The sequence below is a fragment of the Triturus cristatus genome, chromosome 2_1 (genome assembly GCF_964204655.1).
Source record: "Triturus cristatus chromosome 2_1, aTriCri1.1, whole genome shotgun sequence".
NCBI classification, from domain to species: Eukaryota; Metazoa; Chordata; class Amphibia; order Caudata; family Salamandridae; genus Triturus; species Triturus cristatus.
This window is the reverse complement of record NC_140581.1, coordinates 100,816,232-100,840,775: the sequence shown is the minus strand read 5'-3', so window position 1 is coordinate 100,840,775 and position 24,544 is coordinate 100,816,232.

Sequence of the window (24,544 nt, the reverse complement as noted above, 5' to 3'; positions counted from 1 at the left end):
GATAGCGGAGGGGTAAATTTGACTATTCCCACTCCAGTGAGTACAATTGTAGGGTAAATGTTGGATAGCGGAAGAATTACATTTACTATTCCAACTCCAATGAGTGCAACAGTAGGGAAAGTGTTGTATAGCAGAGGTGCAAAAATTCCTATTCCCACTCCAAAGAGTGCAACAGTAGGGACTGTTTTGGATAGCGGAGGGGTACAAATTACTATTCCCACTCCAGTGATTGCAACAGTTGGGAAAGTGATGGACAGCGAAGGAGTAAAAATTACTATTCCCACTCCAGTGAGTGCAACAGTAGGGAAAGTGCTGGATAGCGGAGGGGTAAAAATTACTATTCCCACTCCAAAGTGTGTAACAGTAGGAAAAGTGTAGGATAGCGGAGGGGTACAAATGACTATTCCCACTCCAGTGATTGTAACAGTAGGGAAAGTGCTGGATATCGGAGGGCTAAAAATTACTATTCCCACTCCAGTGAGTGCAACAGTAGGGAAAGTGTTGGATAGCAGGGAAACAAAAATTACTAATAACATTTAAATAATTGAAAACAATTAAATAATCTTAAAAATAAATAAACAATATTTTAAAAATATACGATTCAATACATTAAACATAAAAAGAACACATATTACATTATTAATTACATATAACAAAATGGTATAAATGTTATATAAAATAAATTAAGAAATATATTTATAAACAATATTTATTTAAAAGGAGCAAATATTAACATACAAATTGCTTAAAACATAAATGTATCTATTTTATCCTACTCTATAACACCACACCAATAAAAAAAGACTTCAACATTTTTATTTAAATTTATTTCCATAGTTAACATAATTATTAATGAATAATAAAATATTATTAATTAAAAGAATAATAAACATTCATAGAGTACACATTCTTTAACACTATAATATCCACAACACTCACCTAAAATGAATTACACAATTACCATAATTAATTACTAATTAATTCATTTAAATTAGTTAACAACTAATTAATAATTCATCAATAAAAAAGAAATTACTTCCCACCCTTCCCACCATTTTCACCTATAAACACCACAACACACACCTAAAATTAATTACACAATTACAAAATTAATTGCCAATTAATTAATTAAAACTAATTAACTACTTATTAAATAACTTATAATAAGGGGCCGATTCCGATCCGGGTCGGAAAGCACTCCGACCGAGTCGGATCCGGAGTGTTTTCCGACCGAGCCGGACCCCTACAGTCCGACCGAGGCACGTATGCTGTCGGACTCGGTTCGGTCCGACTCCCATAGAAGTCAATGGGAACCGGTTGTACGACGTGTACATGGGCTCCCAGTGACTGAATGGGTACGTCTCGAACAAGTGCGCCCCCTACAGTGGGAACGCGTTGGTGCCACCCGCACCGTACATGCCTGTGTTGGGGAGACCCATAGGTCTCCCCCTGTGTCGTAGGGCTGCGGGTGTCAGGGGGTCAGACGCGGACCCCCAAAGTCCGACTACGGGAGCTTTTGCGCACAGGCTGTCCGACGCGTGCATCGTACTGGCTCGGCTGTAAATCGCATCCATTGCACGCCACGGTTAGCTTCCGATCGGGACGTACGGAGCGGTTCGGACCCGGAAACGACTCGGTCTGTGAATTTCATGTAGCTCGCATCGTACTTGCTCGCTCGTACAGCTGTACGAGTTGATCGGAAAACACGCGTTCGGCTCGTCGTTTTTCCAGCCGAACCCGATTCGGTGCCCTTCCAACCAAGATCGAAATCGGCCCCTAAATGTATTTACACATTTAACATTATAACATCTCAATTTAACAAATATTAATAAATAAAAATCAAAATACTTCTGATCCTATTCCCCTATAAACCCACAACCCACAACAGAACTAAAAATGCAAAATTCAAATAAAAAAATTAACTACTAAAATTTTAACACAGATAATCAACATACAAACAATTCTTATACAACAAAACATACATCATGCACATATAAAATATATACTAAAATAGATAACATGAATACAAAATCAATATTTTTAACAACTATATTTTTACAAACCATATTAAACCCTTTGATATTTTTTAAATCAATATTACTTACCTAAAATCGATATTCTTGACCAAGAGAATTTGTCTGTCGATATTCCTGACCCACGATATTTTTGACACGATATTTGTGCAATTTGATATTTTTTACTCGATATTCTGTCTCTGCACTCTCAATATCATCTACTACAATTGAGAAAAGACTACACCATACAATGCTGTGACATTTTGTTTAATTGAAATTGTGAATCTTCACAAATTCTTAGATCCATGGGGGAGCTGAGAATTAAGGGTCGAGGTGTATCTATATTTTAACCTCCTTACGCCTAAACTGGAACACTTTTTAAACCTAGTATATCAAAAACAACTGGACCAATTTACAACAAAACAAGCGTAGGCACTTCCATGAGTTCAGCTTTTTATTCTGTATCCATGAACAAAGAATCTAATGGGAGTTAACATGGGAAACTTCACTATTGGCACCCTACATTTTCCGGACCCCAAAATGGACAATTTTTTTATTTTATTGGAAAGTTTTGTGCGGATTCATGGAATGGAGCTTAAGGTGTTATGAAAACAATACATGTTTTCCAATAGAAACACTGACCTAACCATAATACATACTTGGGGGCTTACTTACAAGCCCCTTGCGCTGCTGGTATGTCACTTTTTCCCATATTAAAAGTGATGCACCGGCGGCGCAAGGGGCTTGAAAATAAGCCCCGTAGTGTTTTTACAAATGGCTATTCATTTCCCTAGGAGTTGTGCTCTAGTTTGTATAAATATGTGTAAAAAAATCCCAATCCAAATCAAAGCGAGTGCCACAAAATGTGCTCCTTACATTACATTTATGACTTAATGAAGCACATAATGTGCACTTTATTGCCAGATTCTTTAGCCACACATTTTTTGTAGTTTGGTCGCCATCTGAATTCTTCCGGAGATGATGAATACATCGAGGGAGATAATGACAGAGTAAATGCCTGATTTCAAGCTCATACAAAAGGGGGTGGTGATGGACGGAGCATCAGAACCAATCAAACACTCACACCCAGTCAACAGATCTGGGTTTGATCCATCACCGTTCTTTAGCCCACTCTGCCACCCCAGTTCAGACATGGCCATATGCAAATCAGTCTGACCCTGTGCCTCATGGGAACAGTCCAGCCCGAACTGCCAAGCCATGCCTTCCCTGGACTGGAAACAAGCTTCCTAGGCCCGGTTTCTGGCATAATTTCAAGCTCAGCCAACAACATGTACCACTGAAGTGGCAGCACTGAACATTTGGCATCAGTCAGACCCATCAAGGGGCTAGGGGGGAGGAACGTTCGCCCTTCAGTTTGACCAAATGTACATTGGCACACTGAGGCCAGATTCAATGTTGGGAGCAAGTTGAGCACCTGAAAGTAATCAATAGTGGCTGGTTCGACGCTGTGGGGGAGATCTTTGGGCTATGATGGGCTATAACCTGCTAATAAACATTCCCCCGGTGCCCAAACCTTACTTTGCTCTATTTTCTGCTCAACTAGTGCCAGCCAAGCACTCACACAGCTGCAGTTCATCACTGGATCCTAATTCATTGGCAAATGGAAGCTTGTACCCAATCGGTATTTGCACAACATTGAGTAAAATGGAAGCAGGGCTTTTGTGTTCCCCCCTGGAGACAGTCCTTTTTTTTTTAAATTCTTTTTATTTGCATTTTTCAATAACAAACTTAAAACAATACAACTCACTGCTGTGTACATATGTTCAGCGATGACGATACGTCTCCCCACCAACATAGCACCAAATACGGGGTTGCGAGGACACCCACTCAGTGTTATATGACAATCTGCTCTTTACCCAGCTGTCCATCTTCCTCCCCCTCCCGCACGCGCCCCCCCAACCCAACGTCTGCCAATACACCCCACGGGCAAATGCAATGACCACCATCTCCCTCCCGCCCTAGGGGATAGCATCGAGCTACAGCGCCTGCAGCAGAGCGCGCTCCAACCAGTGTGTGAAGGGCCCCCATAAATCCTTAGGCCTCGATCGCATCGGCATAAGCTCCCAGTACAAGGCGAGCTGTGTCTGGCAGTAGACAGCGCTTCTGACCCATTCCCTTGTCGTAAATAAAATATTACGCTCTATGTATTTCAGAATATCAATAGGATCATGCATAAAGCAAGAGGCTGAGTCTGTGGTATCAGGTTCAAAAAGGGCTTTATTCCAATAACTCGAGTCAAAGGGAGAATATTACCATCACCACAAGGGATCTGGAAGGGACTCAAAAGTATTCTCAAAACATTATTCACAGAGTACAGTATATATACATCGGAAACGAAAAGAGCAAAAGAGAGTGAGATAAGAGCATGTGGGCGTGTAAGTAGGTGTGAAGGTGGGCGTCCATGTGGGCGTCCACTTGATGATAATGGGTAATTTGTCATAGGTGGGTGGATACCTGGAGGGGGTTGCGTGATCTGCTTGAATTGTACTGGAACTTTGCCTTACTTGTGCTCAACTCGAGCATGACGTGTAACTGACGTGGGGAAGGGTTGCTATGCAACCGGAAAGTCTGGAAGTGAGGCCTTCAGTGAGTGAGGCCTTCGGTGTCAGGACGACCAGCACATCTTGTTTTATCTGATATCTGATGTCTGGAGCACGGACTGATTTGTGACATAGGTTGCTCATCACCAAGAGCCGATGTGGCATCTATTTCTTCATTTACTTCATTTACTGCAGAGGCCTTACATGGGGGCTATGGGCTTTTCACTGACGTGAGCTTTGCAATCTCACAAACAGAGACAGAAAGGCTGTGCTTTCTCCTGTGCTGATGGGCTATGTTGATCCCTCCTTCTCCAGGCAGGAATGCGGCTCTGTAGGAGTAAGCAGATAACCGTGCTCAATACTGTCTCGGCACCTTGTGACAGGGCCCCTTTGGCTGAGGCCCAAGTGTGTAAGGCCAAGGATACGCAGCTGCAGCTTTCTGAACGTCTGAGGCCTGAAACCTCTGTTCGGGTCTAGCTGAGCCACAAACACGGGTTTTTATGTGGTGCAGGAAAACAGGATGCAAAACGTGTAGGCCTCAATACAGATTTTGTCGTTTCTCTCATGGGGGACTGAATGATGGCAGGCCACGTTATAGCATAAGTCTCATGATAGGAAAGGCCATGGAGGGGAAATGCATAGGTTACATGCATGTGCACATAAGCGTTGGGGGGGGGCATGTGGGGACATATAGGCCTCATAGATTTTTATTTTCCTCATTCCCTCCTTGTACCCTAGTGAACCCCCTATGTAACGTCTATTCTCATGAGACAGTCGATCTGTTCTTGCAGCATTATTTTTCCATTTTCAATGCTCTGTAAATGGGGATGTGAAACACATGCAGTAGCACACAGGCCACAAATGGCCGGGCCACACTGCAGACATAGGCAACAACTGAATATCATTAATAGTATCAAACCACAGACGGTCAACACTTTCCATCCCCAAGCCGATATTAATCCCCAGAGCCAACCGGACCATGTCCACGTGCCTGGGTCTTGATGTATGCTATGGGCAATCTTGTGGAGCCTTGTTATTGCTTTGTATACAGACGGTGCGTTATTAGGTATGAAAACGCAACAGCTAGAACCGATGACCCTACAAGCCCCGCCCCTATCCGCCAGGATGACGTCAAGAACAAGACGATTCTGAAGAACGACCAGTCTCATAGCATACTGTTCCTGGGTCAGATTCCCCAGGGCCGATGCAGTCACATTAGCAACTGTTTCTAGAATCCTTGTTAGCCTTCGGATAAGTTTACTATTCTGGACGGGACCTATGAAGAAAAAAAATCCTTTATTAAAATCTGTATATTGCTCCCAAGCTGTCTCAGTCCGGTCAATGCCAGAGGCATCGAGCCCTCGTCTGTGTCTGACAAGTGTGAGCCGAAGATCTTGATGATAGCTCGATGGGGCCAAGAAAACGGGTGGTAGGAGAAATGATATATAGCACGTCCCACCCCAGTCCAAGGGCAGCTGTACATAGGCTGTCTGGCCACAAATAAAGTAGGTGTGTCGTGATGCTCTGAAATAGGACTTTCCTTTGTCTTTGAATACTATTATAGTATCACACTCACTGTGCCCCAAATGTACTGAGCCTTCTTTTCTGACACACAAGTTCCCTTTCACTGGCAGAACAGTAATTGAAGGCGGACCTGACATGTGTTGGGGCTTTACGTTCAATACTATGAAATCGAGGGTCGCATTTCCTTGCAGATACTCTTCATTTTCTAGATCTGTACCTTTCATTTGGGGAAGACCCTCTTCATCTGGGAAACATGCTTTGTTCATGACTTTATTCAAGTTACCCCATACCCACTCGCCCCTACAATCCTCCTCTTGACATTCTTTGGCATCACCGTTGATGGATGTCATTAAGGCAAACCATGCTCCGCAAGAACCATTATGGGAGAACGGAAAAGGGAAAAGAGGCAACACTCCCTTCACCTTCTGATACGGGGGAAGTCGGCCACAGACCCAGCAGTCTGTAGCATTGCTAGTCTGATGTGAATGGTGCAGCATCTGAATAAAGGTATTGTTGCGCAGAGCAAGTCGATACGATAACTCATGGGATGGCAGATCACTAAATGTGTGTTTTGTGGTATCATTAGTGGAGGAGTGTAAAGGTGAAGCAATAGGAGGAAAAATAGCATGTAGTATTAAGCTGATAGATATTATCGTGATACATAGGAGAGATAGAAAAATCAAAGTAACTATACATCTACCACGTAATAGTTTACAGTATTTGCTTTTCATCCTGCTCTTTCTCTCGTTTGCTTTGTTCGAGATCTCATGCAAGCCAGAATACATGTTCAACCGCTTCACCACCTAGTGGACTTAATCGATCAAACGGGTTCTGACTTATGAGATCTAAGTTTCGCTTTATATTTCTGCTGCGGAGTCTCCTCTGGTAAAGGGGGCTCAAAGTCCGAGCAGTCAGTGTTCTTTTTAAAAGTACAGTCATTCCCGAAGTAGCGTTTACAGTGGTGAAGGTGTATCCAACCTTTCCGTCCCTCGACTTTCACGGCGGTCCTTGTTGTTAGCAACACCAGTTTCGGCGTTTTCCACCTCGGCTCAAGAGGACTTGATCTATCAAAGTTCCGGATTGGGACATAGTCGCCAGGAGCGATCGAGTATTCTTTGACCTGGGTGTTGTCAGGGAAAGCGGCGGCAACCTGCGAACGACAAGAGAGTAGTGCAGACATCAAGGAAGCCAGGTAATCTGTCAGCATGTTACTATCAACATCAGTAATCTTTTTCGGTATTGGAGTGCCCCACATATTCGGTGGTCTACCGAAGACCACTTCATAGGGAGATAAGCCTGTTCTAGAATGGGCTACCATTCGCATGTAAAAGAGGGCAACCGGTAGGGCTACCATCCAATCCACGCCTTTGTCTGCGCAAATCTTTGCCAGTTTTATTTTTAAGGTCTGATTATGTCTTTCTACAAGGCCTGCTGCCTCAGTATGTTGTACACAATGGAACTTCCAGGTATACCCTAACAGAAGGGACACTTGTTTCATGAGTTCAGAGGAGAAAGGCTGACCGTTGTCGGAATATACGACACACGGTAATCCATAACGTGGGAAAAACTCTCGCACCAATTGTCTGGCAGTAGTTACAGCAGTATAATCAGGGACTGGATAGGCTTCGGTCCACCTGGATAATGAACATACTACTACCAGGACATATTTGTAACCTCTACATCTATCCATTTGGATATAATCCATTTGGAGGACCTCAAAAGGATGGTCAGGTGGATGGAATCCACCTTGTTCCATCGGAATGCCTTTACCTGGATTGAATTGGCAACAGATCATACATGTTCTAACCTTTTGTTTCGCTGCTGCACGCAGGTGCTTGTGGAACCATATATTCTGTAAGCTGTCTAGCATTGCTTTCTCTCCTAAGTGTGCAGGACTATGTGCGGTATTTATGATTACTTGTACCATCGAATCAGGAAGAAACCATGTGGATTTGCCCTTAGTCATCCAACCCTGATCAGTCAGTACCCCTCCTTGTTCCGACCATTTCTTTAATTCGTCTATAGTAGCATGTGTCTGTATGTCTTGTACATCCTTGGAAGGATCCCTAACTGTCATGGCTTTGGACACTGATGGTACCTGTGACTTTGTCATGTCTAGTGGGGTCTGAGCTGTCTGTTTAGCAGTTCGGTCTGCCAGATCATTGCCTTGGGAAATGGTATCTGTGGCTCTGGTATGTGCTTTGCATTTTAGGATAGCTATGGCTGTTGGTAAATGTATTGCTTCCAGTAGGGCCATGCTGTATCTTGGCCCCATGAGAGGTCAAGAAACCTCTTTCTCGCCAGAGCACCCCGAAATCATGAACTACCCCATATGCATATTGGGAGTCGGTGTAAATGTTTACTTTCAGGTGCTCAGCTCTTATGCATGCTTGTGTTAGGGCGATGAGCTCTGCTGCTTGTGCTGACAATATGTCTATTCTTTTAGTCTCTATTATTTCAGTATCAGTAGTCACTGCATATGCTGCCACTAATTCTCCCGCCCCTGTCCTCATGCATGAGCCGTCAACATATAGTGTTAGGTCGGGGTCTGGAAGTGCAACATCTGTCAAGTCTTGTCTTGGTTTAGTCACGGTATGTATTACTTCAACACAGTCGTGTAGTGAAAGGCTTACTGTATTGGAGGGCAATAGGGTAGCGGGATTTAGTATGTTGCATCGTCTGATCTCTATGTGTGGTTGAAATAATGTCAGCTCATAGCCTGTCAGTCTAGCTACAGTCAGGTGTTGGGTTTGTGTCCGGTTCAAGAGAACCTCTACTGCATGCGGTACTTGTACTGTCAGAGGGTGGCCCAGCACTATCGAGTCACTTTGTCTTATGGCTAAGGCCGTTGCTGCAACAGATTTTAGGCACGCAGGCAAAGCCTGTGCTACTGGGTCCAATGTACTAGAAAAATAAGCACAGGGCTTGTGTTTTCCTGCATGATCTTGTGTGAGGACAGATAGTGCTGTTCCATCCCGCTCTGTCACAAAAAGCATAAACGATTTGTTGTAATCAGGGATTGCTGAAACTGGTGCTTGACATAAAGCTCTCTTTAATTCTTCAAATGCCACAGTGTGTTCTTGTGTCCAAGGGAGGACTTTAGTAGAGGCTGCCTCCTGTGTCGTCAACTGTATTAGGGGCTTGGCTATGTAAGCATACTGGGGAATCCACTGCCTGCAATATGAAGTGAGGCCAATGAATGCACGTACCTCCTTTTGTGTCGTGGGCTGTGAAAGACCTGAAATTAATTGTATACGCTCAGGTGTCAGTCTCCTACCCTCCTTGGATAGCAAGTGCCCAAGGTACGCCACTTGCTGTTCACAGAATTGCAACTTCGAAGGGGACACTTTGTGCCCCTTGTCAGCCAGGAAATGTAAAACCATCAGGGAAGCATCTTCACAATCATGGTCCGATCGTGCAGTGATGAGAATGTCATCGACATACTGTATCAGTGCTGTAGAGCCAGGCATATGAATACTATCAAGTTGTCGTTTCAGAGCCTGACTATAAATGCTAGGACTTTCCGTGAAGCCCTGTGGTGCTCTTGTGAATCTGAAGCTGCGACCTTTTAAACTGAAACCGAAAAGATATTGGCTGTCCGGATGTATTGGAATACTGAAAAATGCGTTCTTCAGATCTATTACTGTAAAGAACGTAGCATTCGCATCAATGGCAGTCAATATCGAAGAGATGTCCGGGACCACAGGGTACTGTGGTACCACACATTTGTTTAATTCTCGCAGGTCCACAACTAATCTATATACAGGTGGTATATTGGGGTCAGTTCTTTTAAGAATAGGAAGGACCGGTGAATTACATATGTTTGAATCAGTCTCAATCACCACCCCTTGTGCAATCAGGTCGTCTATTATTTTTAGTAAACCTACTTCAGCCTCAGGTGGTATTTTGTATTGTCTGATCCGTGGTAGCACTACACCTTCCTTGAGGGTGACCTGGTGTGGCGTAATGTTCATGTAACCTACGTCAGTTGGGCCTTGTGCCCATAGGTGCTGTGGTACATCTCGGAGCCTGATGTCAATTTCTTTCATTACAAAATGTCCTTTAAAATCACGTAAATACAGTCGCACTCCTTCTGGTGAGCAACAGATTACTGCTCCTAGTTCTTTCAATGTCTTTATACCGAGCAAGTTTTCCGGACATGATTTAGTAAGTAGTAAGTCCGTAGTATGTATCAGTGGACCAACTCCTAAGGAGACTGGTTCTGAAACCTCATTAACGATAGGTCTACCCGAAAATCCCAGGGATACACTCTTTGAGCCCGAGAGGGGTGCCCCGGGCACCTCGGAATGACTAATGGTAGTTCTACTAGCCCCAGTGTCAATCAAAAACCTTTTATTTTGTCCCAGTAACCGTGCATGCACATAGGGACCCGCTTGGTCCACAGGAACTGGAATGAGGGGCAGGTCGAATTCCCTCTCTGGGCAGCTTCATGAATATGCATGGTATTCTGGATAGTTATTTTGAGCGTGTTCATACATTTGTGTTGTAGCTCGGGCTGGTGCAGGTGCATGGACAGGCGGTGGCGGCGGTGGAAACGTATCTGATGTCTGATGTGTGTTACTGTCCTTGGGAGGATATTGACGAGGCTTTGTTTTACCTAGCGCTATATTGTTTTTCAGCACTGCACACTCATTTACGAAGTGGCCTGGCTTCTTGCAATAATTACAAGTCTCACCATTTTGTTTTGTGCTATTCTTGTTCGTGTTGGTATTTGTGTTTGCCGGTGTCGATTGGGCAACCAGCATCTTCATCTTTGTGTCTTTCATGCGTCTCTTTTCTTGGTCATGTTCCTCTCTAATTCTGTTCTGGTGGTACTTTAACATCTGTAACATTTGGGAAGGGCTGTTTGCTTGCCAAGTACTCTCAACCTTCAGTACTCTATACTTTACCTCTGGTATGGAATTTTCCACTAATTTGCTCACAAATAGATGGGGATATGAATCACTACCGGGCTTAAGGCCACTGTTGATAGTAAAACATTTCTCAAACCTAGAATAAAAATCACTAGTGTCCTCGTCTGGCTTCTGTTTACAAGCTGAAATAGCATCCCAGTCTTCTTTCTTGGTAATTAATAATCTTGGCAAAACTTGTACAAGGAGTTCAGGTAATTCTTTAGCTCGGGGACCCAGACCAACCCCCGGGCCTCTTGCATTTTCTTCTCTTTGTAACACATCCCAGCTAATCTTGCTCTCTCCCACCTCCCAGTCTTTTTCTTTAAGTTTCTCGTAAATACCAGCAGGCAATAGTACTTTTAATAACTTTAGAACGTCCGCATATGTATATTCCCCTAAGCGGAGAATGTCTTTTAATTCCCTGTGAAAACCCCCCGGGTCTTTGTCATGGGAGGGCAACATTTTTTTCATTTCCAGTACCTCTAATTTGGACAGAGGGGTGTAGACACACACCCGTTGTAGTTCATTGTTTGCATCCTTTACAGGATGTACCTCACGTAGGGGGTTCAGTTTGTCGTATGTCTGTCCTTTAACCTGCGGTGGAACGGGAAGCAGGGATCTAGTTACATATACTATATATTTGTGTCGCTGATCCAAGATGACATTAATCAGTTCAGTCCCCAAGTTCATCCATCTGTCTAGTATTATGTCGTCCAGCAACCTATACAATATACCAGGACCAGAGTACTGACTTTCATACAACGTTATTAAATGTTGGATCATGTAAACACCAGCTAAGCGCTGTTCATTCGGTGGAAGGCTCAAAAACGTCTGTGCTACGACATCGTTATTATATAAATCGTATTGGGATACCCACAGGGTGGCTGATCGTGCTAATTCGAGTTCGGTCGGGGTTAAGGGCTGTTCATTACCTAACCATTCGTTCACCGCTTTGTCGGTGATTTGGAACAAATTCTCAAGGGAAAATCTCTTTTTTATAGCCGTACCCTGTTTAAGGTAATTCAGGCCTTTGGGTTTCTCGAATCGTCGGGCATGGCCCACGTATTGTATTTTATCTTGGTCCCCTGCTTCATCATCAGACGATAAAGCAGCTTTATCGTGCGGTCCTGCTTCGTGTGATGCTATTATTGCTTTTCGGATTTTGGTCAACATGTGGTCTGTCTGTCCTGATTTATCATGCTGACCGGCATCTATGCGATCACTCCAACCAGTATAACGATGGTCTACATCCCCGTTTCCTTCGTCTTTTTCTCTGATCAGACAATTAATTAGAAAGCGAAGGATGTAATTCTTAACAACCACTTTTCTATTTTGTATAGCATCTGCTATGCTCTCAGGACCTTCCCCTGTTCTTATGAATGTGTACATTTTCTTTAGATGTTTATCCATATCTGGTAGTTTTTCCAGATCTGTGACTGCTCTTCTAAGCCGTAGTGAAAACACAAGCATCCTGCCCTTTCCTGGGTCTGGATCATATATGCATTCGGGGATGTCTACTTTTACTGTCGACACCCCTCCTGACGCTGTCCCGGATCCCACCTCCTCGCCGTCATCGAGCTCCTGGAGCTGTTCTGGCGTTGGTGGTGCAGGGAAAGATCCGTCCAGGTAGGCTGGTGGGGATTCCTCTAGATAGGTGTCAATAAACCTGTCGGATGCTGTTTTTAATTTTCGGGGTACTGGCGGAGGCACTCTAATGGGTCTTTCTACTGGAGTCACTTTTGCTAGTTCCTCTGAAAGGACGGGGTAAATACCAGCAACGACAGTATTCATTTTTCTTTCAGTCTGCTCTCTTTTTACTCGTTCCCCTTCCTCTCGTAAGTTCTGTTCTTTGGCTTTTTCTGATTCTTGCTTACCTCTCTCTATTTTGTGGAACTCTTTTTCTGTTCTTCTATGTGACTCCTTGCGCCACAACTCAATGGCATCTTTCTGAGCAGGTCTAGATTTTCTCTTCCATATTTCTTCCTCTACTTTCATAATGCTTTCCGCATCCCACGTTCCCGTGATAGGCCATCTATATTTTGTCTCTAAATCCTTCGTGTAATCTACCCATAGTTCCAAGAACAACACGGCATCTAAACCATGCTTACAGTACATGAAATGTCCAGGTGTGTCCCTAGGAGGAATGTTAACTGGTTCCTCTAGTACACCTTTTCTGGTACATATTTTACGTAGTTTCGAAAATAACGGCATGTTGGAATGTAGCCAAAATCAAAAATCACAATAGCGCTGTAAAAACAAAACTATAATAAAACAAACTTACATAAAACCTGACACATTCAAACCTAACTGAACCTGACTAGGACAATAACATTCATACAGGTATATCGGTGCACCTTGAATACTTTGAGATCTCTATTTCCTATAACTCTGACTGCATGCACTTGATTGCAGCCCCCATGAGAAAACTCACCGGGAAGCGGAACTTGAACTTGAACTTGAACTTGAACTTGAAGTCGAAGGCCTCCGAAACTTGACGCTGCGCGGGGAATGGCGTAACCTAGGTGGATCTCCAGAAACCTCGGACACAGCTCTCTCGCAGGTGGGCTCTGGGTAGGACAATCTGCGTTCCTCACCACCTCGTATGGATGCCTGGTCGCAGTCCGTCTCCTTCGTTGGCCTGAGGAAGTTGGCGGGAAAACCCGCAACGTGCGCACTTGAAGTCCGTCACGGCTGTGGAAGGGGGCAAAACTGGACCCTCATCTCCGGCGTGTGGGGAAAGAGAATAGTCCCTGTTCGGGCACCATTATGTCGTAAATAAAATATTACGCTCTATGTATTTCAGAATATCAATAGGATCATGCATAAAGCAAGAGGCTGCTGAGTCTGTGGTATCAGGTTCAAAAAGGGCTTTATTCCAATAACTCGAGTCAAAGGGAGAATATTACCATCACCCCAAGGGATCTGGAAGGGACTCAAAAGTATTCTCAAAACATTATTCACAGAGTACAGTATATATACATCGGAAACGAAAAGAGCAAAAGAGAGTGAGATAAGAGCATGTGGGCGTGTAAGTAGGTGTGAAGGTGGGCGTCCATGTGGGCGTCCACTTGATGATAATGGGTAATTTGTCATAGGTGGGTGGATACCTGGAGGGGGTTGCGTGATCTGCTGGAATTGTACTGGAACTTTGCCTTACTTGTGCTCAACTCGAGCATGACGTGTAACTGACGTGGGGAAGGGTTGCTATGCAACCGGAAAGTCTGGAAGTGAGGCCTTCAGTGAGTGAGGCCTTCGGTGTCAGGACGACCAGCACATCTTGTTTTATCTGATATCTGATGTCTGGAGCAGGGACTGATTTGTGACATAGGTTGCTCATCACCAAGAGCCGATGTGGCATCTATTTCTTCATTTACTTCATTTACTGCAGAGGCCTTACATGGGGGCTATGGGCTTTTCACTGACGTGAGCTTTGCAATCTCACAAACAGAGACAGAAAGGCTGTGCTTTCTCCTGTGCTGATGGGCTATGTTGATCCCTCCTTCTCCAGGCAGGAATGCGGCTCTGTAGGAGTAAGCAGATAACCGTGCTCAATACTGTCTCGGCACCTTGTGACAGGGCCCCTTTGGCTGAGGCCCAAGTGTGTAAGGCCAAGGATACGCAGCTGCAGCTTTCTGAACGTCTGAGGCCTGAAACCTCTGTTCGGGTCTAGCTGAGCCACAAACACGGGTTTTTATGTGGTGCAGGAAAACAGGATGCAAAACGTGTAGGCCTCAATACAGATTTTGTCGTTTCTCTCATGGGGGACTGAATGATGGCAGGCCACGTTATAGCATAAGTCTCATGATAGGAAAGGCCATGGAGGGGAAATGCATAGGTTACATGCATGTGCACATAAGCGTTGGGGGGGGGCACATGGGGACATATAGGCCTCATAGATTTTTATTTTCCTCACCCTAACGCTAGGCGACGTAACAACTCCCCAATGCATAGCAACTTGTCGTTTGGCCAGTAACAATAGCATCGCTGGCAGCCTACGGTGTTTGGGCTCAACCATATGTAAAATTCCCAGCAGCGTAACCTGTGGTGTGCATGGTATCTGTAGGCCCGTGATTTCGCATACTATCTCCACCACCCTTGTCCAGAAGGACGCCAATGTGGGACAGTCCCACGCCATATGCAGAAAGGTGGCTCCACGAGTGTAACAGCGCCAGCACTCATCTGTGTCTCTTAAGCCCATGCGGTGCAATCGGCTAGGGGTGCGATACGTCATGTGTATGTATTTGAAGTGGATCAGGCGCAGCCTGTAGTTGGGGGACAGAATCTCAAGAAGCTTACAACACAAGTCCCAGTGCACATCAGAAATATCTGCACCCAATTCCGCCGCCCATAGTCCCCGCGCCGCAGGGAGAACCACGGGGTGATTAGTTTGCATTTGCACATACAATCGGGATACAAGCTTGCGCCCTGACTCCACGGACAGCACATTTTCCAGGGCAAGCAGATCCGGCGGCGGCGCCGGGAACGTGGGGAACAGCTTCCGGCATGAGTGGCGGAGCTGATAATAAAGAAGCGTGTCCAGTAGCGTCGGAGCTTCCGCACAACACATCTGCTCCAGCGTGAGGAAGGTGTCCCCCGGAAACAAATCGCCCCCAGTGCGAAGGCCCAGCACCGCGGCATGCTCCCCGGTCTGCATATTTCGCAGCGGTGGCCACATCAGGTTCCCGCGCAGAGGCACAGATCGGGTGTAAAGAAGGTCCAGCCCGGCCCTCCGTCTCAGCCCATCCCAGGCCCACCTGAGTGCGTGCACCGGGTCGATTTCCGTGCATCTCCGGATGTGTGGCGCGTAGAGTGCCACAGTTAGCGGCAGCGGGCCGCTCTATCAGTCTCTATTGCCACGTGCGGTTGAAACGGTGTGGGGTGCGCCCAGTAGTGCAGGAACTGTGCCTGTGCACAGTAGGCATATAAGGAGAAGTCTGGTGCGGCCAGGCCTCCCTGTCGCTGTGGGAGAGTGAGGGTCTCCCATGCCACCCTCTGCTGTTTACCTCCCCAGGCCAGCTCCACCATCCGCGAGCGTACCTGTCGCAAAAAATGTGTAGTTAGGGGCAGTGGGATATTCACGAATAAATATAGGAGTTTAGGCAGGATCACCATTTTAGCCACAGCGATTCTGCCAGCCAGCGAAAGGGGCAAATGCTTCCAGCGGCCGACCCTCTCTTCCACCCAACCCATCACCCGCCCGTAATTTTCCACCCATATCTGCTGCATATCCGTGCTTTTCCAAATCCCCAGGTACCGCACCGGTCCAGTTGCCCATTTCAGCGGGCAGTCCGGGGTAAAGCGGGGAGTCCCGGACGTCAGGGGCAAAATGACCGATTTCTCCCAATTTATATTCACTCCCGACAGCCGACCATACTCCATCAGTTCTCTTGTCAGAGGGGAGAGGTTTACCTGAGGATCAGACACATATAGCGTAATATCATCCGCGTACAGTGATATGGACAGCGCCCTTGACGAGAAGCCAATGCCCCTGGCCGCATGATGCTGTCTGATGCGGGCAGCCAAAGGCTCTGTGGCGATGGCAAAGATCAGGGGCGATAGGGGGCAGCCCTGTCTTCGACCCCTCCGAATGTCAAATGGCGCAGAGACGAGCCCGTTCACTCTCACCCTAGCAGTGATGCCGGTATAAAGCAGTCTAATGTATCTGATAAAGGCCTCACTCACACCCATGCGCTGCAGCAGAGGAAACAGGAACCCCCACTCCAGGGAGTCGAACGCTTTGGTGGCGTCTAACAGTACCGCCGCAACCTTAACATGTGGGGCCAAATAGTGCAGCACCCCGAAGAGGGTGCGGAGGTTGTGGGACGTCGAGCGGCCCGGCACAAAGCCCGACTGATCCGGGCGTATCATGAGGGGCAACACCGGCTGTAGCCGAGTTGCGAGCATTTTTTCAAAGATCTTTGCGTCAGTATTAATTAAAGATAATGGCCTGTAGGAGTCGCATTGCTGGACATCCTTGTCCGGTTTTAGGAGGGTAATGATGACAGCCTCTCTCATGGATTCTGGGAGTATACCCGTCTCGACCGCCTCAGCATACACTGCCAACAGTCGGGGGGCCAGGAGATCTGCGTATTCCTTGTAAAACTGTGCCGGGAGGCCGTCCGGTCCCGGTGCCTTGCCGGCTGCCAATGATCCTATTGCCTCCCGCACATCTTCTGCCGCAAAGGGCCGATCGAAGTAACCTTTTTGGTGCACATTGAACCATATAAGCTGTATCGTATCAAAATAGTCAGACAGCTCCGCCTGTGGGTGGGCTGCCCGAGCATTATACAAGTCCCTGTAAAAGGTCCGAAAGGTATCTAGTATTTCCGGAGGTGTATACACGGTTTCACCTTCCTTTGTCATCACTGAGGAGATGAAGGGAGAGGGTCGTTGTGAGCGCAGCAGGAGGGCGAGCGTTCTGCCTGGGCGATCCCCCTCCCCATATCTGCGGGCCACAGCATGCTTAGTCAGGAACTTAAGCTCCCTATCAGCTTCTGTCTGATATTCAGTTAGCGTGGTGCGAGTTTCAGCCAAGGTGGCAGTCGAGGGGTCCGAACAGTACTTCACCTCCAGAGAATGCAGGCGATCCTCCAATTTACCTAGCGCACCCCTGATAGTCTTTAGGACTTTGGCCTGTCCCGCAATGCAGTGGCCCCTGATCACCACCTTAAACGCGTCCCACAAGGTGCCCAACGATGTCACGGAACCCGCATTGTGCTCAAAGTAGTCGAGTATGTGCTGATGGATATCCTCCCGAAACACCTGATCTGACAGGGCCTGCGCCGGCAATCGCCACGTGAAGGGTGTAATGTATGGCTTGGGGACATTCAGAGTCAGTTCAACAGGTGAGTGGTCTGAGAGGGTGCGCGCCTTGTGAGTGACTGCAGACACCCAGGCATGCACCTGTGGGGTCAAGAGCCAGAAGTCCAAGCGGGACCAGGCTCCTCTGTGCGGGGTGAAGCAGGTGCCTTCCCTAACCGCGGGATGTAATACGCGCCACGAGTCCAGTAGATTATAATCTGCCATTAGGCCGCGTATAAGACCTGCAGCTTGCGGGTGATGAGCGTGAGCAGCCCCCTCCCTATCTAGCTCCAGCGAAAGCACGGCATTGAAATCTCCTCCCCACATGCATGCCCCTCCGCCCAGTGATTGTGCCAGGTGCCAGACGTGACGAAAAAACCCAGGGTCATCCGAGTTGGGGCCATATGTATTAACTAATGTGATCGGCATGTGAAATAACTTCCCCAGCAGTATTATGTAGCGCCCCTCAGAGTCCGCGTGCACCTTAAATGTTTGCCAGGGAAGGCCTTTGCGGATAAGAATAGCCACTCCCCGGGAGTAATTGGAGCAGCCGGAGGAGTGTATCTCGCCCAATCGAGCACATCTAAGCTTGTCCCCGGCGTTGCGAGTCAAATGCGTTTCCTGTAGGAAACATATGTCGATTTGGTGTCTTGACAAATGTGCATGGGTCAGGCGTATCTTGCGGTGATCGTTAAGACCACGGATATTCCATGTAAGGCAGCGCAGCGCGGTCAGGGAGGCTTATATGTGTGTGTCCTATATAGCGGCGAGGTCACCGATGGCCCCCTTTCCAGGGCCCCCAGGGGGACCCCCGCTGCACATTCCCCCGGATCAACAACCATAGAAAGTCGGCCCGTGGCAAGGCCGCATCATCATTTAGTGGTGTAGTAAAAAAACGCAGTGTAATAAAACCAACCAACAATAACCACAACCCCCCTCCACCCACTCCAACCCCCCAATCAGGTTGAGATACCTTCCCCCCCCGCCACCCCACCCAACAGTAACTGTCCTGCAATAGTATCTCGGAAATCATCCCACAGGGGCGTGGGGTCACCGGCTAACTCCCCCGTCTGAAATCGACATGGTGGCCGAACAGTTCTGCCTTCTACTCACGCAGTACATCAACTTACAGCTAGGGAGGCCCTGCATTCCTCCCCTTACAGTGTTCCGCAGGGTATCAGCAAAGTTAACCATGCTAAAGCTGACCATTCCCACAGCTCCGGGACAGAGCTATCATCCCCGCAGGCCCCAGGGACCCCCATAGGTGGTTACAGGCCGTGCAGCTGACAGTCACGGTGTCCGGCGTCCCAGCACGTCTCAAGGTGATATTGTGCTGCGTTATTCAATGTCACTTAACTGGCCCATCGGAGGAGAATCTTGCTCATCTCGCCGCTCTCGCTGCGACCGTTCCGCCTGCCTCGCAAATTTGAGCGCATCCGCCGCCGCTGTGAAGACCATTGGCTTCCCTTTATGGTGTATCCGCAACTTGGCCGGGTACAGCATGGCATACTTAGTCCCCACCTTCTGGAAGATTTTTTTTGCCGGCACGAATTCTCGCCTCGCAGCCTGCACAGCCTGCGTAAAATCCGGAAATAAGGAGATGGCCATATTTTGGAAAGTGAGATCACCTTTTTCACGTGCCAACCTCAGGATAGTATCCCTGTCTCGGTAATTTAGAACACGGGCCAGGATCGGTCGTGGCGGAACTCCCGGCACAGGTCGCGGCCCCAACGTGCGGTGTGCACGCTCGATCAAGAACATGGCCGACAGGTCCTCCCCAAACAGGTCGCGGAACATACCCTCAACGAATTGTTCCATATTGCCAATGTTTGTGGATTCCGCAATACCAATAATTCGTACGTTATTTCTGCGGGAGCGGGCTTCCAAATCTTCGTTGCGCCCTCGTATCACCTCCAGGACCCTGTCCATGCGAAGTAATTTCTCCTGGGTGTCTCCGTGGCCCTCTTCGCAGTCGGCAATCCGCGCTTCCACCGCCGCGATACGCTCCTCGTGCTGGTCGACCTTATGTGATATGCCATCAAGCCGCTGGGCCATGGAGTCGAGTTTGCCGTCAATTTCCTTGAGGCAGCCCTTAAGGTCGCGGAACATGCTCTTGACATCATCCTCCGGCGTTGGGTCCAGCTGCGTTTCGGGGACCACAGTCTGCGACGCCGGCACCGCCTCGGCGCCGCGTGAAGCTTGCCTCTCAAAGTGGAGCTTCCGCTGCTTGGTGTCCGACTTCCCCATGGCGCCTCCGAGGGGCCACCACACACCGGCACCGATTGAGGGAGGCAGCAGGCACACCGCTGGTCACAGGCCCCACCAAGCGCAAGGACCGCGCAGGCCAGATAGTCACATCACCAAGCGGCCCCACGCTCCGCTCATGCCCCGCGGAGAACACCGCCAAACAGGCAAGGTCCAGCCAGCTCTCGGCACACTCATGTCGCGGGCCTGCGTCAATCAGCTACCAACGGCGGTTTCTCCGCGCTCGGGCAGCAGCCCGGAGGGCAACCCGGTCGGCCTCTCGTGCCCTCCTCACCTCCACCTCATCAACTCCCCCGCTGGCAGACCCACAGAGATTAGGGCATGGATTCCACAGGCCAGAAAGCCGGATTTCATTCGTTGCAGGTAGGGATCGGGCCGCGCTCACAAGGCGCCGCAGCCCCCGTCCCTCGCCGTCTCACGTTAGCAGGAGCACCGGTACAGGCATCAGCGCAGAGCGCGGCCACGCCGGCAAGGCCCAAGCAGTCCACACAGCAGCTCCGCAGACGTCTCGCTCCAGCCCCACAACGAAGGCTGTCCGCCGCACATCAGGGGCCCGCCGCCGCCACTCGGGTGCCAATCGCAGGGCGTCTCACGCTCCACCAGTGTCATCGACAGCCTCCACGCGTCTGACGGGCCATGGCCCGCGACCAGGGCCTCGCGTAGCAGAGGACGCCGCTCAGCGCTACAACAAACAAATGATGGACGGAATGCTGACAATGCAGACATTCTCCCCCAGTCAAAGATCTGGGTTAAATCCATCGTTCTTTTGCCCACTACGCCACCCCAGTTTAGACATGGCCATATGCAAATCAGTCTTGACCCTGTGCCTCATGGGAACAGTCCAGCCCGAACTGCCAAGCCATGTCTTCCCTGGACCGGAATCAAGCATCCTAGGACCGGTTTCTGGCTATCAGCCGTCATCAGCCAGGATAGCTTGACTCCAGTGGCGTAGTGAGCACGGGTCCCACGTCTGGGAATACCCATCCCACTTAGGGCGAAAAGCGTTACAACAAACAAATGATGGACGGAATGCTGACAATGCAGACATTCTCCCCCAGTCAAGAGATCTGGGTTAAATCCATCGTTCTTTTGCCCACTATGCCACCCCAGTTTAGACATGGCCATATGCAAATCAGTCTTGACCCTGTGCCTCATGGGAACAGTCCAGCCCGAACTGCCAAGCCATGTCTTCCCTGGACCGGAGTCAAGCATCCTAGGACCGGTTTCTGGCTATCAGCCGTCATCAGCCAGGATAGCTTGACTCCAGTGGCGTAGTGAGCACGGGTCCCACGTCTGGGAATACCCATCCCACTTAGGGCGAAAAGCGTTACAACAAACAAATGATGGACGGAATGCTGACAATGCAGACATTCTCCCCCAGTCAAGAGATCTGGGTTAAATCCATCGTTCTTTTGCCCACTACGCCACCCCAGTTTAGACATGGCCATATGCAAATCAGTCTTGACCCTGTGCCTCATGGGAACAGTCCAGCCCGAACTGCCAAGCCATGTCTTCCCTGGACTGGAATCAAGCATCCTAGGACCGGTTTCTGGCTATCAGCCAGGATAGCTTGACTCCAGTGGCGTAGTGAGCACGGGTCCCACGTCTGGGAATACCCATCCCACTTAGGGCGAAAAGCGTTACAACAAACAAATGATGGACGGAATGCTGACAATGCAGACATTCTCCCCCAGTCAAGAGATCTGGGTTAAATCCATCGTTCTTTTGCCCACTACGCAACCCCAGTTTAGACATGGCCATATGCAAATCAGTCTTGACCCTGTGCCTCATGGGAACAGTCCAGCCCGAACTGCCAAGCCATGTCTTCCCTGGACCTGAATCAAGCATCCTAGGACCGGTTTCTGGCTATCAGCCGTCATCAGCCAGGATAGCTTGACTCCAGTGGCGTAGTGAGCACGGGTCCCACGTCTGGGAATACCCATCCCACTTAGGGCGAAAAGCGTTACAACAAACAAATGATGGACGGAATGCTGACAATGCAGACATTCTCCCCCAGTCAAGAGATCTGGGTTAAATCTATCGTTCTTTTGCCCACTACGCCACCCCAGTTTAGACATGGCCATATGCAAATCAGTCTTGACCCTGTGCCTCATGGGAACAGTCCAGCCCGAACTGCCAAGCCATGTCTTCCCTGGACCTGAATCAAGCATCCTAGGACAGGTTTCTGGCTATCAGCCGTCATCAGCCAGGATAGCTTGACTCCAGTGGCGTAGTGAGCACGGGTCCCACGTCTGGGAATACCCATCCCACTTAGTACGAAAAGCGTTACAACAAACAAATGATGGACGGAATGCTGACAATGCAGACATTCTCCCCCAGTCAAGAGATCTGGGTTAAATCCATCGTTCTTTTGCCCACTACGCCACCCCAGTTTAGACATGGCCATATGCAAATCAGTCTTGGCCCTGTGCCTCATGGGCACAGTCCAGCCCGAACTGCCAAGCCATGTCTTCCCTGGACCGGAATCAAGCATCCTAGGACCGGTTTCTGGCTATCAGCTGTCATCAGCCAGGATAGCTTGACTCCAGTGGCGTAGTGAGCACGGGTCCCACGTCTGGGAATACCCATCCCACTTAGGGCGAAAAGCGTTACAACAAACAAATGATGGACGGAATGCTGACAATGAAGACATTCTCCCCCAGTCAAGAGATCTGGGTTAAATCCATCGTTCTTTTGCCCACTACGCCACCCCAGTTTAGACATGGCCATATGCAAATCAGTCTTGACCCTGTGCCTCATGGGAACAGTCCAGCCCGAACTGCCAAGCCATGTCTTCCCTGGACCGGAATCAAGCATCCTAGGACCCGTTTCTGCCTATCAGCCGTCATCAGCCAGGATAGCTTGACTCCAGTGGCTTAGTGAGCACGGGTCCCACGTCTGGGAATACCCATCCCACTTAGGGCGAAAAGCGTTACAACAAACAAATGATGGACGGAATACTGACAATGCAGACATTCTCCCCCAGTCAAGAGATCTGGGTTAAATCCATCGTTCTTTTGCCCACTACGCCACCCCAGTTTAGACATGGCCATATGCAAATCAGTCTTGACCCTGTGCCTCATGGGAACAGTCCAGCCCGAACTGCCAAGCCATGTCTTCCCTGGACCGGAATCAAGCATCCTAGGACCGGTTTCTGGCTATCAGCCGTCATCAGCCAGGATAGCTTGACTCCAGTGGCGTAGTGAGCACGGGTCCCACGTCTGGGAATACCCATCCCACTTAGGGCGAAAAGCGTTACAACAAACAAATGATGGACGGAATGCTGACAATGCAGACATTCTCCCCCAGTCAAGAGATCTGGGTTAAATCCATCGTTCTTTTGCCCACTACGCCACCCCAGTTTAGACATGGCCATATGCAAATCAGTCTTGACCCTGTGCCTCATGGGAACAGTCCAGCCCGAACTGCCAAGCCATGTCTTCCCTGGACCGGAATCAAGCATCCTAGGACCGGTTTCTGGCTATCAGCCGTCATCAGCCAGGATAGCTTGACTCCAGTGGCGTAGTGAGCACGGGTCCCACGTCTGGGAATACCCATCCCACTTAGGGCGAAAAGCGTTACAACAAACAAATGATGGACGGAATGCTGACAATGCAGACATTCTCCCCCAGTCAAGAGATCTGGGTTAAATCCATCGTTCTTTTGCCCACTACGCCACCCCAGTTTAGACATGGCCATATGCAAATCAGTCTTGACCCTGTGCCTCATGGGAACAGTCCAGCCCGAACTGCCAAGCCATGTCTTCCCTGGACCGGAATCAAGCATCCTAGGACCGGTTTCTGGCTATCAGCCGTCATCAGCCAGGATAGCTTGACTCCAGTGGCGTAGTGAGCACGGGTCCCACGTCTGGGAATACCCATCCCACTTAGGGCGAAAAGCGTTACGACAAACAAATGATGGACGGAATGCTGACAATGCAGACATGTCTAAACTGGGGTGGCGTAGTGGGCAAAAGAACGATGGATTTAACCCAGATCTCTTGACTGGGGGAGAATGTCTGCATTGTCAGCATTCCGTCCATCATTTGTTGGTTGTTACGCTTTTCGCCCTAAGTGGGATGGGTATTCCCAGACGTGGGACCCGTGCTCACTATGCCACTGGAGTCAAGCTATCCTGGCTGATGATGGCTGATAGCCAGAAACCGGTCCTAGGATGCTTGATTCCGGTCCAGGGAAGACATGGCTTGGCAGTTCGGGCTGGACTGTTCCCATGAGGCACAGGGTCAAGACTGATTTGCATATGGCCATGTCTAAACTGGGGTGGCGTAGTGGGCAAAAGAACGATGGATTTAACCCAGATCTCTTGACTGGGGGAGAATGTCTGCATTGTCAGCATTCCGTCCATCATTTGTTGGTTGTAATGCTTTTCGCCCTAAGTGGGATGGGTATTCCCAGACGTGGGACCCGTGCTCACTACGCCACTGGAGTCAAGCTATCCTGGCTGA